General features: G+C 31.9%; 1 protein-coding gene across 1 annotated transcript in view; it reads left to right on the top strand.

Annotated features, from left to right (window-relative positions):
• Positions 1-3,668: 3,668 nt before the first annotated feature.
• The window catches only part of LOC135839364 (uncharacterized), a 49,000-nt gene continuing 38,189 nt past the window's right edge, over positions 3,669-14,479 (top strand). Inside the window, exon 1 of the mRNA XM_065355356.1 lies at positions 3,669-3,943. The gene's annotated coding sequence lies outside the window, so the exon portion shown is untranslated. The remainder of the gene's footprint in view (positions 3,944-14,479) is intronic.

Raw genomic sequence — 14,479 nt, 5'->3', positions numbered from 1 at the left:
TCGGATTAAAATACATAGGTAATTACCCGTTATGAGTGGAGTTTTTGGTTTCAAGTTACATTCAACCAGTTATAATAATATAAAAATGTTTCACAGTAAGTTTCAAATAAGTAGGTACTATAGCTGACAAATTGAATAAACAAAGATAAACTTGGACAAGTCACCTATCATTTTTAGAAAAATGCCTACATCTGCAATGACTATTCCATAAATTTAATCTAGATAAAAATTATTATTTTTTGCATCGTTTTCCGGTTTTTTTTTTCAGAACAAGTTTTAAGTTTCAAATTAAACAAGCACTTCGTTTTACTTTTCCATATAAATGAATGGAACCTAAAAATATTGGGCACTTAGATACATACGTCGGATATCATTTTCGGAAGCATTAGCGCTGCAATCTGAAATTCGTGTAATTGAGTGCGTAAAGAACCTCTGCCTGTAGGAGGTACCTAGTTAAGGTGATTTACAACGCCTACAAAGTGAGAATATGCAAATTTAAAAACGTCACTACTGACGCAGCGTGATTTAGAGTTATAAGAACTAGAAAAAAATCCACGCTTTATGCAGATGCTACAAAACCATTAAGTGCTTTTGGCATAAAAAGCTATTCCATAGAGAGAAGCTTCCTGAAACAAGCAAATATAAACAAAAATTATCTTAATATGTATCTACAATCAGGGAAACATTTTCATCTACTTAATTTGGATTCCTATGGAGCTAGACATTTGCAATTTTTTCAAATTCATTAAAAACTTGATGAAGTGGTCGGTCCTATTCATTATTATAGGTTAGTACATAAAGCACAGCTAGGAAATGAGAAAAAGTAAAATTCAATATTTTCTCTTAAATAAAGCAGGTAGGTATTTCGTTGAAAATTATACGTTCCCAAGAGAGTTTTTATTTTCTCATTTGATGCTTGTAAATAATTTTTTTAAAAATTAGATGGATATACTTACAAAAATAGTATAAATACCCGCAGAATTACAACAAAACAGAAAACTTTTTTTAAAATCTAGGTACCTTAAATCGAATTTAAAAAACGAAAGTTACCTTCATTTTTTAAAACTTCATTAGGTACCTATTTTCACTTTTCTCAAGTTTCGTTTCCAATACTTTTTCCATTATAAAATTAAAGGGATGTCTTGGTCAGTCGATCTAAAAAACAAAATTAATTTTACCCAGATTCTTTTCTTTTGTGCAAATTGAGTAATAGACCACATACGCTCATAAGACGTCATGATGTAGCCTAGCCACAGTTGTGTTATCGAAAAATATATCAGGATAAGTATTTGGTTACAACAATAAAATTTTATTCTTCGAGGTGTAATCTTATAAAGAGGTTTCGAATTATGTAATGTTTTATAACAAATTTCATTTTCTGTTTGGATTGCATCATTGAAATAAACGCAATGATGTCACCTAAAAAATCTCAATTGATTAAATTTCAATTTTTGGGGAGCTATAAGAAAGAACGAGGAAGGAAAATACACCAGATTAACATTATGGTCTTATTTTCATATACCTACGTTTACGTACCTAAGTACCTACATAGGTAAAGTTTCTTTAATGAACCGTGGATAAACAGATTAGAAATATGTAATTGCTTCAATTTTTCTGGAGAGATATAAAGGTGTTCATTGAATTAGGTATGTTTTTTGTTGGTAGGTATACCCATGATGAGTCCTTCCTTCTATTTTCGACTGATCACTCCTTCCAAAAACTGTATCTTCCCCTGAATAATTTAATATTCTGCAATTATTGTATATAAAAAAAAAAATTTATTAAAAATTTGTAGGTACCTAACTATTTTAAATTTTTTTCTTTTTTTACCCTGCACGAATATATAGGTATCTATATAAGAATTAACTTATAGACGAATTAATGCAGTGTAAGATATAAATTACCACAAATTCGAAGTCCCCGAGTTGAAGTATTAAAATTATGTTTCGGATTCGACCATCAGTGCCTCCCTATTATGCTCACCAATTTTAAAGAGAGTGAGTCGTCAGAGAGGTGAATGGAAGACAAAGAGAAAATGAATCGGAAAAATCAGAAAAATGGATTGATATGTGGGTAAACATTGACTTCTAATTAGAGAAAACTTGATTTTCATGATTTGATCGAACTTTTTTTCAAAATGGATAGCTATATGTTAGAGGCATTATTAAACAGTCGTATTTGAAAAACCAGATATTCAAACTCGATGTCCATGCTCGCAAAATCTTTCCGAATGAAGAGTCACACGTTATTTTCTATATTTTTTGATATTTTTGCTTTTTCAGAGTTATTAGTGAAAGTTAGAGAGATCAGTTTGAAAAAACGAACTCTCATTCAAACTCAAACGTGGTCGAATTCATAAAATATACCAACCTTTAATTTTAACATTTTTTAAAAATTTTAATCAAAAGTGATAACCGTTGTGGTTTGTTGAAAAGTGGAAAAAATCGTCATTGTAAGTTTTTCAAATTTTCGAATACCACTTAGTTTTGTATATTTCATGAAAAGTTAAGCTTTTTCAGCAGTTTCTCAAAAAATCTTAAGTCCCATCCCTCATTTTCTTAGTTATTGAAAAAAGTTTTCTCACGCACTTTCCTATCTAAGAAAATAAGTATATGCTTACCCTATTTAGAATCTAGATGCTATTTACCTGCAAATATTTGTATTCACAAAAGAGTTTTTCATTTTATGTAGGTATTTCATGCTCAAGTAAAATTTTCTTCAGTGATAGATAACAATACCAAGGTAGCGATACCTATTTCAAAAATTTACGTTTCAAATTGGATAATCGTCGGTATGAAACACCTACATACAAAGATAAAATCAACATCGAGGAAAAATTGTTCTAATAATCGTGTTTATAAAAGTACAACCCAGATAAATCTGTACCTAGGTAAGTATATAAGTACCTATCCTATCCAAGAAAGACACACTTCATGAGGCAAATTATAATGTAATGATGATTGTTAGCTGTGAAAGATTATTATAAAGGGAGTATCGACAATCGACATAGATTTGTTAAATATCACCTATAAAACTTATGACTTGTGAGCATAGACATGATTTTTTAGTGGTTCTCATTCTTTTTTAAAAATTTTGAATGATATTTTTACAGTACGATTTTATTGAAATTTTGAAAATGGAACTGGAAGCTTAGGTAGGTACCTATTTTAGGTATAAAATATTGTTTCCGTAGAAAAGATACTTAGTCAGTTTTGTTTAGATTTTTCCATTTCGTTATGATAATCTGTTGTGATCCAAAGTTGTTCTTTCTTTCTCATAATCCATTTCTTTACAGAAACATAGACGAGGTACCCACCTATAGTTAATTAAATCTTGTTTGAATGGCGTAGCAACACGTTGTGCTGGGGAAATCTTTAATACCTACAAAATATGCATTAATAATTCCAATTCGGAATAAGCAAACGTGCTTAAAAACTCCCCTCATCATAATTATTCATAAAATAACACAAGAATGAAAAATTAAAATTTATGAATAACACTCAGAATTTTTTTTAGCGTATTGATCCATTTTGATCTATCTCGCTGCGGCTGTACCCAAAGGAGTCCTTGACCTGATTCGGCATTGCAACATCTTCGTGATAGGTTCATCTTCTGGATCGTTGCGTGGGAATCCGCTAGAAAGAGCTGCTGTTCCGTTACGGCTGGGTCCATCAACTCGGGCACAGCACGTAGTGCAATGTTGTTTCAGGTAAATCGCCTTCTTATTCTTATCACAAAAGTAAATGTTCTCAGTATCTCGGTATTAGTTGCGGCTATGTTGCGGCATATCTTGTATCTTATTGTGTGATGATTTTGTTAACTTTGTGAAATTCTTCCGTAATTCGACTTTTTTCATAAAAGTTTTCTCATTAATCGTTTCGTGTTATGAATTACATTTTATTGAAATTTTAAATAGTGTGTGTTTTTTTGTGTTGGAGAAATTGTGAGTAGCTGTTTGGTTTTTGATTTTTGGTGATGGATTAGTGATAATGCATGATAATAGTGAAGCACGGTAATTGGGTAATTAGTTACATCTAGTTACATGATGATGATTGGTTAAGTTGATGTGTGAATAAAACAAGAGGTAGCTTTGAGAAATGTGCGTACAATTAAGCGATCGATTTTTGATTTTTTTTACCAATATCTGAAGAAGATCATTCTAGACGCAGCCAAATGAGTTACATATGACTCATTCTTTGCTGATATCGTGTTCTCGTGTTTCAAATTTCTCATCAGAAGTACATAGTTAGGTACCCATTAAATCCGGTAAAATGATGAGTTTGAAATCTGCACTTGTTGTTCAGGTTTGAGGTGGGTGGCTGCTTTTCATCGCCTCATCGGTAATTTTCAATTTACATATTATTTTGGGAAAAGACAATGTTAAGGCAGGTGTACAGAAGGACTCTACTGACTCAGCTTTTGAAAATCATGATATCGATGGTTATCAAAACTCAAACTCACTGAACTCACGTCACCCACTGGATACTATTAAACAGTATGTAGCGCCGTGGCGGACTGAAATTATTTTTGTATCGTAATTCGTACCTGATTGCTCCGAAAGTTTGTTATTGTAGTACATACATCAAACTAATTTTCGATGCATACACTTTCAATGAACATGCGAGAAGTACGAGTATTGGTGTGAGGAATCACATGTTTTATGCATTTTTCCTCAATAAACTGTTCCTTATTTTTCAATTTTTGTGATGTAGGTAGATTAATTTATCTATCAAGCGAATCATTCGAAATGTCCACTTCCGATTTGAACGGGGCCGCGATTTTTGGAAAGAACGTGAACTGAAACCCCCATAATCAAAATTTCAGGTGCTCAAATTAATTTTTCGATTTTTGGTGAATTTTTGAAAATCCAAGATTGACTATTTTCAGTGCTTAACGCTTTAAAAAAATATGTACGTACGTAATTAATATAAATGTATAAAAAATGATGAAAATTAGTCCTCAAACTAATATTACCCCCCCCAACGATTTTTACTGTTTCCAGCCACTCTATAGAGCTTCCAACGCGATTTTTATTTTTCCAAAATTTTGAATTTTTGTTCTCGAGCTGGCGTGAATATTAACTCAAGTTGCTAAAAATCGAGTAGTGGCTTATAAGTGCAAGTGTGTTTTTTTGAACAGCTTTTTTATAAGGAAAATAGTCAACAAATCGAAAGTCTCCTGAAGGCTCTAGAATGGTTTGAAACAGCGAAATTTGGACTTCGGGAGAGGGGTTGTTGGCTTTAGACTAGATCTACAGCGATTCGTGCGAATTTCAAACATTTTCTCGCGCTCAGAAAACGTTTGTACTTTTGACTATTTCCTTTATAAAAAGGCTGCTCAAAACGACACACTTGAGGTGCCCGCCTGTGGATGAACCCGTTGAACAGGTGGAGTAACTACAACTCGATTTTTAGCTGCTCAAGTCCGTATCCACATCTTCTGAAGCAAATTTGAAATTCTGGAGAAATCGAAAATTGCACCGGAGGCTTCAAAATGGCTCAAAATAGTGAAATTCAGATTCGTTTTTTTTTAATTTAAAAAAAAATGATTTCAGGATTAATTTTCATCATTTTTATTGATCAAGTACGTTTTTTTTAACAATCAAAAATTACTGAAAATGGTCAATTTTTGATTTTCAAAAATTTGCCAAAAACCGAAAAATGAATTTGAGCAGCTGAAATATTGGTTATGGGGATTTCAGACCATGATCTTTCCAAAAAAAAAATCGCGGTGCTTTTTGAAATCCTTAAAAACTTTTCTGCCAAGTTTTTATTTCATTTAATTTTCAGTTTTTGAAAATGAGTTTGAAAGCTGTTCCAGCAACATTTTTACTCAAGTATATTAGGTAATAAATAGGTAATTAAGTACCTACATAACACACCTATGCAATCTTTTCTAAGATATATTGGGAAAATTTCTTTATCCATATATTTGGAATTCAGTTGACACCTGTAGATTCTTTGGAGCCATGTTGTTGTTGAACTGTTGACAAACTAATTTTCATGTAAAATTCGCGACATACGCTCTTACCTACCTACTCTTGTTTTCTGAAAGAGAAATATGGACTACTTTAAAAAAGTGTACCTACATGTATTCATTATTTTAATTAACTATATGAATACATCTGGTCAGCTATATCTCGAGAATTGAATTGAATAACCTGTCTTATGATAATACAATGTACAATTTTTACCATGTATATTCTTGCAATTAATTATCGTGTCGCAATCTATTGTTATTAATAGGTATATATTCGAATGTTGCCAACTTTTATGAATAATTTTGTTAAAAAATAATCTGCTATTTTGGGTAATATTTAATATTTTAGAGATCAAGGCTAGTGCTTTAATCAATGCTATTAAGTAGTGCAGGGCATGCCGACTTTTGATCTAAAGATTAAAATAAGCTTTTGGAAAATTCTTCGCCAAAATTGTTTCCTTCATTAAAATGTTTTTGGTATTGCTACAAACGAACGTGCTACACCATAGTCGAGAAAATATATGGAAATTTCGAAACAAATACGAGACCAAAAATTGTTCTATTGCTATCTTTTCACTTGAAGATACAAAAATTTCGACTGTGGAGCATTATGAAATTTATATATTTAGAACCTACCAAATCAAAAACCATAAGCGCGCCAGTGTTCATCCAAATCGAAAATTCTCTATTCATTCAAATTAGCGCAATATCTTACGCGTGAAAATAAATTATTATGCATTCAACGTAGACCTGAGACCTCCTCTTTATAGCAAAATTGGTTCTTTGAATCGAGACGTTTTCATATCAAATAAAACAGTACACAACGCAAGATTAAGGATGCATTAACGGTTAATCTATAGAGAGGAAACGAGCGACGCGATTATAAATTCTTTGCATAGGAATAGATGACTTATGTATATCATTCAATAAGTACCGTGACTAATGTTTCACGAAAACAACAAATACTAGCTAATAAAATCATTTCGTTTTCATTTCAGAGAAAGTATAAGTAGGTACGCTAATATAAAATTTGCAATATTATACCCATTCGATAGTACCAACGAATATTAAGATGCGCGAATTCAATAATTGATATTTATTTTTTTGTTTCTTCAAAGCTCTATGCAGTATGACCTGATTATTCTGAAAACTCTTGTAGTACCTACCTCTTTGGGCAGAGGTTAAAACCTAAACCTTGAAATAATTCGTTATTTTTCTCTATATTTCGTGATGATTAAATCTTAATTACGCGTATTGATGATACTGGTTTTGAAATCGTTCCTAGCTTAAAACAGATTTAATGCCTATTAAAACTCATATCATTTTTAATACACCTATTATTTCAACAGATCCCTGTAATATGTACCGAAATATTCGTTACAGGTAATTGGGACTCGATTGGATTACGAATCCTCGGATTTTTTTCACGGCGAGAAGATTAATTTCATTTTGTGAAAAAGGCATACCTACTTACTCATTGAAATTATTTTATTCTTCTTAAATTTGATAAGTAGCTATCTATACGATGAAAAAAAGGGAGCTCCGTAAATTGAAAAATTTCATGCCAATAAGTAAACAAATCAAATTTGGTTATGTACCTTTTACCATTTTTTATTTTTTTGAAATCCCTCTCGTTTGATAATTTTACTTACTTACTCAATACCAAAAAGTTTTGTATTGTCTCACTAGCTATGATAAGGGTGTCATAAAAGCATCTTCCACTTTGTAGTTTGTTGTGTGCAAAATTTATTTCCATTTTTCATCGACAAAAAATTTTAAACAATTTTTTTGAGTTTTCAAAATTAATTTTTGATATTTTTTAGGCAGCATGTGGACCGTTTTCGCTCCCTTGTTTCTCCTTGTTCATTTTATTCTCTCAATCATTTTCCTAGACCGAAATTTTCCTCGATAACTTATCAAGTTCCAGCTTCAATTCAACATCTGTGAATTTTAAAAGCAGGTATTTTGAAATCTCATTTTGAGCGTTTTTTTAGGATTTTGAAATTCAAACTTTCATTTTTAATAATCTGAATTTCCACAAGTTTTTTTAATAAAATGACTTTTGGTCTCTTGGTTAGATGTTAGTTGTAGTGTTAAGATCTCCCCATACTTGTTTGGCTCAAAAGGACGGTCTTAACATCCTGGAAAAATGAGTTGAAAAAAAAAAAAAACTTGAACTAGTGTACTTTGGGGCTGTTCTACCAAGAGTAGGTATTTCTCGGACTCCTGTTTTGGAAAATATCCGCAACAATTCCTTTTTGCTGAGTTGTTATTGCATGATTAACGACAGTGGGCCTTTTTTGTAAAGTAACATTGTATGCAATAAAGATCACCCATTGATAGGCACATTTCAAAAGAAATGAAATATCGCAAGAAAAAAAGATCACCCGGCCAAGTTTACCTATGGTTTCTAACTTGGATCCTCCATAATAAAAACTGCGTGACCAAAACACGTGCTCGAAGGCATGTAAAAAACTATACATATTCATACACGTATAGGTACGAGTAAATTCGTTTACCTACCATTTGGGCGCTTTCATATCATTTCTTTAAAAGAAAACGAAAAGGATGCGATTTTCTTCCAATAATATAAACAGACAAGAAAATTACATTCGATAATATGTTATTGATGGCACGCAATGTGATCGTAATTGTTTCACGCGGAACCACGCTTTATCTTGTTACGGCATGGCATGAAAAACACGACAGCAGATTTTCGTCGTGAAGTTTACATTATACCAAACTACGAATAGAATACTCCAAAAAGAAGGCGAATTCGTTCGCAGATGATTATAATTTGTTTATGTTTATAACGGAAAACGTATTGAATCGGATTTTTACCAAGATCCGGATACTTTTAATGGGCGGCCAAGTCTGCATTAGATACCTACATACTATGGCTAAGTTGTCAATTTTAATTGCAAAATTTTACGAGCCCGGAAATATTTGAGAATTTACGATGCCAAAATAAGTGAAGTGAAGGTAGAAGTATTATCTATGTTTAGTATAATTTTAATTATACATACTAGCCCCTAAACAGTGGTATAGGTCGAGGTACATACCTTAAATTTCCAGCGGCTAAGCTACCTGCGGGTCTGGGAATTCAAAAAACCTAAAAACTTGCTGCTGATGATATAAAATGATGCAAGATAAAGTATTAAAGATCATTGACCTATAAGAACGGAGTTCGCTGGTAGAAGATGCAAGTGTTAAAAACTTGAAAAAACGTCTAAATCCAAAAAAAAAAAAATTGTTGGAAACAAACGCAAAATTTCAACTTTTTTTTACAAATTTCAGTTTGTACTCGAAGATACTTCTTACTTCCTCATGGTGTAACTAACTAAATTTTGTTTTCTACCCTAAAAGTTCTGGGATTTGGATTTCGCCGCCGTAACTGAACCTCACTAGCCAGTAGTCTGAAATTTTTTTATAAAGCATTTTCAACTTATTATCATGTAATTATCTTCAAAACAATGTTTCAATTCACTTATTGGAAAGGTTACAGGAAGATAGTACCTAACTACCTATTCTGTCAGAAGTTTTACTTCCATTAATTTTGTCAGGTTTTACTTCCAAGGAAATAAGTTTTCCATAATGATCCTTTTATTTTTAACCTTACAACCCAGCTCATCCATTGTTTAATTGTTTTTATTACTTTTATCAAGAGCAGTATGAATGAACCAAAATTTCGGTTAAAATAATACTTACTTAATAATATTAAATTACCCTTGCAACCGTCATACTATCAAATAGACAATGATAAATGTTTATGTACTTCATGTACTTATCGAAACTTATCCTTCGTTTAAAGTACCTACATATGTAACATGAAACTGAGATTTAAACACATACAAAAAAAAGATATGTATTTAATTACTAGGTACCTGGCTTGTAATGTATCTTTGCAAAATTATTGGTTAATAATTGAATGTGATAAGAATCTTAACCGAGAGCGAAATAGACACGTCAGATAGAAAGACATGAATGTGTTCTGTATTTAATATGAAATAACTGTATACTATTTGTACTCTAATATGCTACCGGAATTTTAATATAAAAGAATCGATATCTTAATCCAAACACTGGATTACGTATGTGCACGGATTTGCCTTTATAAAAGCGCGTTCGATTTATGAAGATTTCAGATAAGTAGATAGAGGTAAAGTACATAACTGTGTAGGTATTATTATTACCCTAAAAATTGAACACGTTATTTTTTTTTTTAATACTTACATACAAATCAACGATATGGGTTTACGATGAAAGTGAAACGAAAATGTAGTTATATATATCTTTTGTTAATAATGTGGGATGTTGTTATTAAACATGATTGGAATATCTATCTAGATACCTTTACCTACATATCGTATACATATAATACTCGTACATAGGTACTCGTATGTGTCTAGTATGGTACCTGTCCGTCTGCTTTGTCTATAGTTCGTAATATTAATGTCCGAGCACCAGATAAATTATTTTCGTTTCAATTTCAATTTCGAGATTTATGGATTATTTTATTTCTATTTTGTTCCCAAGTTCCAATGTTTCCATTCACTTCTGGGGAAAAATTATAGTCAAATATTCACGTATGTACTTACTTACAGTACATATTCTTATCTAACCTGAATTTCCTTTATGCAGGTGAAATAATCGAATAATTTTATGTTTCAAAATAGAAGAGAGTTTTTGTTCAGAATTCCATTTTTGTATAGTGCCAAAAATTAGTTTAATTCCATCTGAATCCGCTGTGATTATTTACCTAAAAAATTAGGTATATTTTGCAACTTCGATGATCAAACGTCTCCTTGCCTTTTTAGCTACGATTGTGAAAAGGGTTTGAATAGTTGCATACCTATGATCCTTGAAATTTATGAAATGACTTAGCTTGCTTAGAAATACGTCATTAAATTTTCAACTAATCCTCTTTTTTTGAATGGACTTATAACTGAGTTGATCTTCGATTAAGCTTTGCATGTGATATGTAATAAAATCTTTCTACGATTATGATTGCACGACTTTATGGGTAGCCTACATAGCTTTTACTATCTACTCATTCTATTATTATTTCAAATATATCGATTCAAATAAGTTTGTAGATAGCTGAAATTGGAAAATTTCTTTCCTGTGTCGCCGAGAACCAATGTGGGCCTGGGGCAAAACTATATTATGATGGTCTCTTAAAAAGTTTTCACACCTCCTCCCTTTTCTGAAGCAGGTATATGATGTTTTTTTCCAAAAAATTTGATCGGAAATAAGTTGCTACAAAATAGAATTTTTCCACGAGTTTTCTCCTATGAAGAAGTCTCCTCCCTCAAAATAATATCATTTTCGAAAAAAGTTTATTGGAGAAGTTTCTTCTAAAAAGGTTTTTTTTAAAAAGAAGTTTTCTCATATGTGAAGTTTTTTGTTTCGCAAAAAATAGCATTCAGAGAGGAAGTTATAGTTTTTTTTGAGAAGTTTTTTTTTACAAAAAACTGGTTTTTAAAGTAAAGTTTATTAGCTTTTTGTTGCATGAAGTTTCCACTTTCCCTTCAAAAATGAAGAAAGGTCTCATTTAAAAAAAAAAAAAGAAGTTTGCATTTTCTGTTCCAAAATGAAGTTTTCACTTTTTTTTCTTCAAAAATGAAGGGCTCATTTTTTTAAAATGTAGTTTGCATTTTCTCTCCAAAAGTAAAGTTTAAATATTCATTTCAAAAACAAAAAATTTTCGTTTTGTGTTCAAAAACGAAGTTTTTAGTTTATTTTCAAAAATAGCAATTGCATTTTCTCTTCTAAAAGTGAAGTTCATAAATTTTTTCAAAAAATGCAAATTCTTTGGAAAACGCGGGTCGGGGAACAAATTTTTCCACTTTTGCTTCCTTGTCGGTGGCATTTTTTCTTTCCAAAAGTGACCATTGTGTTGGATCAAATCTGTTTTATAGAAATTCTCATTCCAAAATTCATTAGATATTTCAGTATTTATTAAAAAATGGATTGATCCATTAATCATGAAAAAATTAGATTATTGATTAAACTAGTATGTTCATTTTTAGCCTCCCTTCGCCCATGTAACCTGCTGAGAGCCAATTATGTGCGGTTTTGGAAGGATGTTCAGCTGGTTTCTTTTTTTGGAGTGGAAGAGAGTGGGGTCTTTTTAGATGCATATAATGAAGTACAAAACGTTATAATGCCCTTGATCGATTGAGCATGCCCTAAAAGCGGCATACCGACAATTTATAGGCTCAAGTTCATTTTTGATGAATTTTTGAAAATTTTAAAAGCTCAAAAGAACACTTTTGAATATGTGTAGTAAATTTCCAAATTGTTCACAATGTGATTTTATACAAACAAAACGAACCAGTACAAATGTTTCACCATTTCAACACTGCAACTAGAAAACCACCCCTAATGTACATAGTATGTAGGTACTACTTTTGAACCAATTCGAACCCATAACCTTGACCTTCCAGCTCCTACTAAGTACTTTAGTTAGTACTTATTGGAAACTTTAAAATTACTTATTATTTTTAAAAAAATGATTTTGTTTGTCGCAGAAAATAAGCCTATATAAGCAAGTGCTAATGCAAGAAATCTACATACATTAATTTCATTATCAATAATTTTTGAAAATGAAAACCTACCTAAGGCCCCTCCCTCCTACAAATTTTATAGGTGAAGTAACATCTAGATCTATTATGTACTGCATGATGTAAATTCCTGGCTATTTTATATTGATTACCTAGGTACTCCAGGTACCTCTAACTAATCACCTTATATAGAACTTCATGAGATTACTTTTGACGAATTATAAGGTACTATCGAAAAAAATATTTTTTTTAGCGTAAACAAAGAAAATTACATCTTTTATGGATGTAATTTGCTTTTTGGTTATAGTGTCGAGTAGAATACCTAGCTACCTAGTAATTTGAACATTTTGATTTTCTACGATGGCGCATTTAATTACGGTAGAAATGCAATTTATGATTGGTGACCGATGTGTTTACATTTAGACGCTCCTCACAATGACCTTAGCATTTCTCTGTCGCCGATCTAAATGACAAAATAACTGGTCGCTAGGTGTGATGACAAACAATTCTTTTCATTTGGCAACGAAGATAACAATTGGCAAGAGATCGCCAGACGTCGCTTTCTCCTAAAGGAACAGCAAATACGCCGGCATTAAAGCTAGATAAACAGTTTAGTTGGGACACGACGTCACGAGATCATGTTTGCATTAAACGGATAAACATTTCCCAAAGAAAAGAAACACATGTGCTGAATTTACCGTCGGCCGCCGCCATCCCATCCTGCACGACATTCGATGCCTGGGAAATGTCTGAAATTCTTTCGCTAGGTAGGTAGTTGCTGCCTTTCATCGACATATGTCATGAATGGCTACAGAAAACAAAATTCTCATGAAATCTTTATCAAAATTGAAGAAAATTCTTTGAAAAACGCGAATTAATGAATTTTAATCGAAATGTTGCCCAACAATGGTTTATCCGATTCACATAACCAATCTTAATCTCATAACAAGTTTAATGAAAATCAATTTTTATTTTGACTAACTGGCGAGATAATTACCTGTGTCTGCGCTCTGCAAGATAATATCAATTTAATTAAAATTTTTCGTATACCTATATTATCATTCGAAAAGGATTTTTTGTTAATTAAATACTTACATTCATGCTGTGTACTCGAACCAATACGCTAGCGTATAGTATTACCTGCCGGTGTGTTATCAAGTTGTCTCATTACTCGAATATTTTAACATGGGATATGTGAGTGTGTATTGTCTTGTATCTTAGATCTTGGAAGAGAAGATCTCCGGTAATATATTGTAATTCTAAATCTCAGGAGAAACAAAAAAATAACCGTTCTGAAATGGTACATAATACCCGTATCATAGTTTCAGGGCGATAGGTGATAATGGTAATTTTCAATTCTTATTCTTGGCAGTAATATGGTTATTAGCTTACATTTTTCATTTTACTGAGCTGGATCGAAAAAAAAAACATTTTGAATTTTTACTGAATGTACTGAGGTGCTTCACTTTGAGTTGAGAGTATCTCATAAAAATTTTCACACCCCCAACTCAAAGCGTGGAGAAGCTGTAAGTCCCTAAAGTGTTTTCACTGTTTTGTGAGGGAAGGGAAGTGTGATAGATAAACATTTTTAAAGTAAATATGTATGTAGGTAAGAGCGGATCATGGAAAAAAAAGTTTGTGGATTTTGACCAAATTCAGCAGAGACCTTCGGAGGTGCCCCAAGAAGGAAATTTAAGCTCTCAAAGAAGGGATATTTTCGAAAAAAATCATGTTTTTTTCGCTCTCTATAGTCTCTATCCAACTTTTTTTGGGGGGGGGGGAGATGGCCCAATTACAAATGACCGTATCTATTTGAGATTCTACGTCGATCTATGCGATTGCCGTCAAAATCCAAGTCCATTTTCAGGGTTCTATTGAACGTTAGAAAATTTGCAATTATCGCCTGATTTTGAATAAATTCATGTTTTGAAAAT

Source organism: Planococcus citri, chromosome 3 (genome assembly GCF_950023065.1).
Source record: "Planococcus citri chromosome 3, ihPlaCitr1.1, whole genome shotgun sequence".
NCBI classification, from domain to species: Eukaryota; Metazoa; Arthropoda; class Insecta; order Hemiptera; family Pseudococcidae; genus Planococcus; species Planococcus citri.
This window is presented reverse-complemented; position numbering and strand designations above follow the sequence as displayed.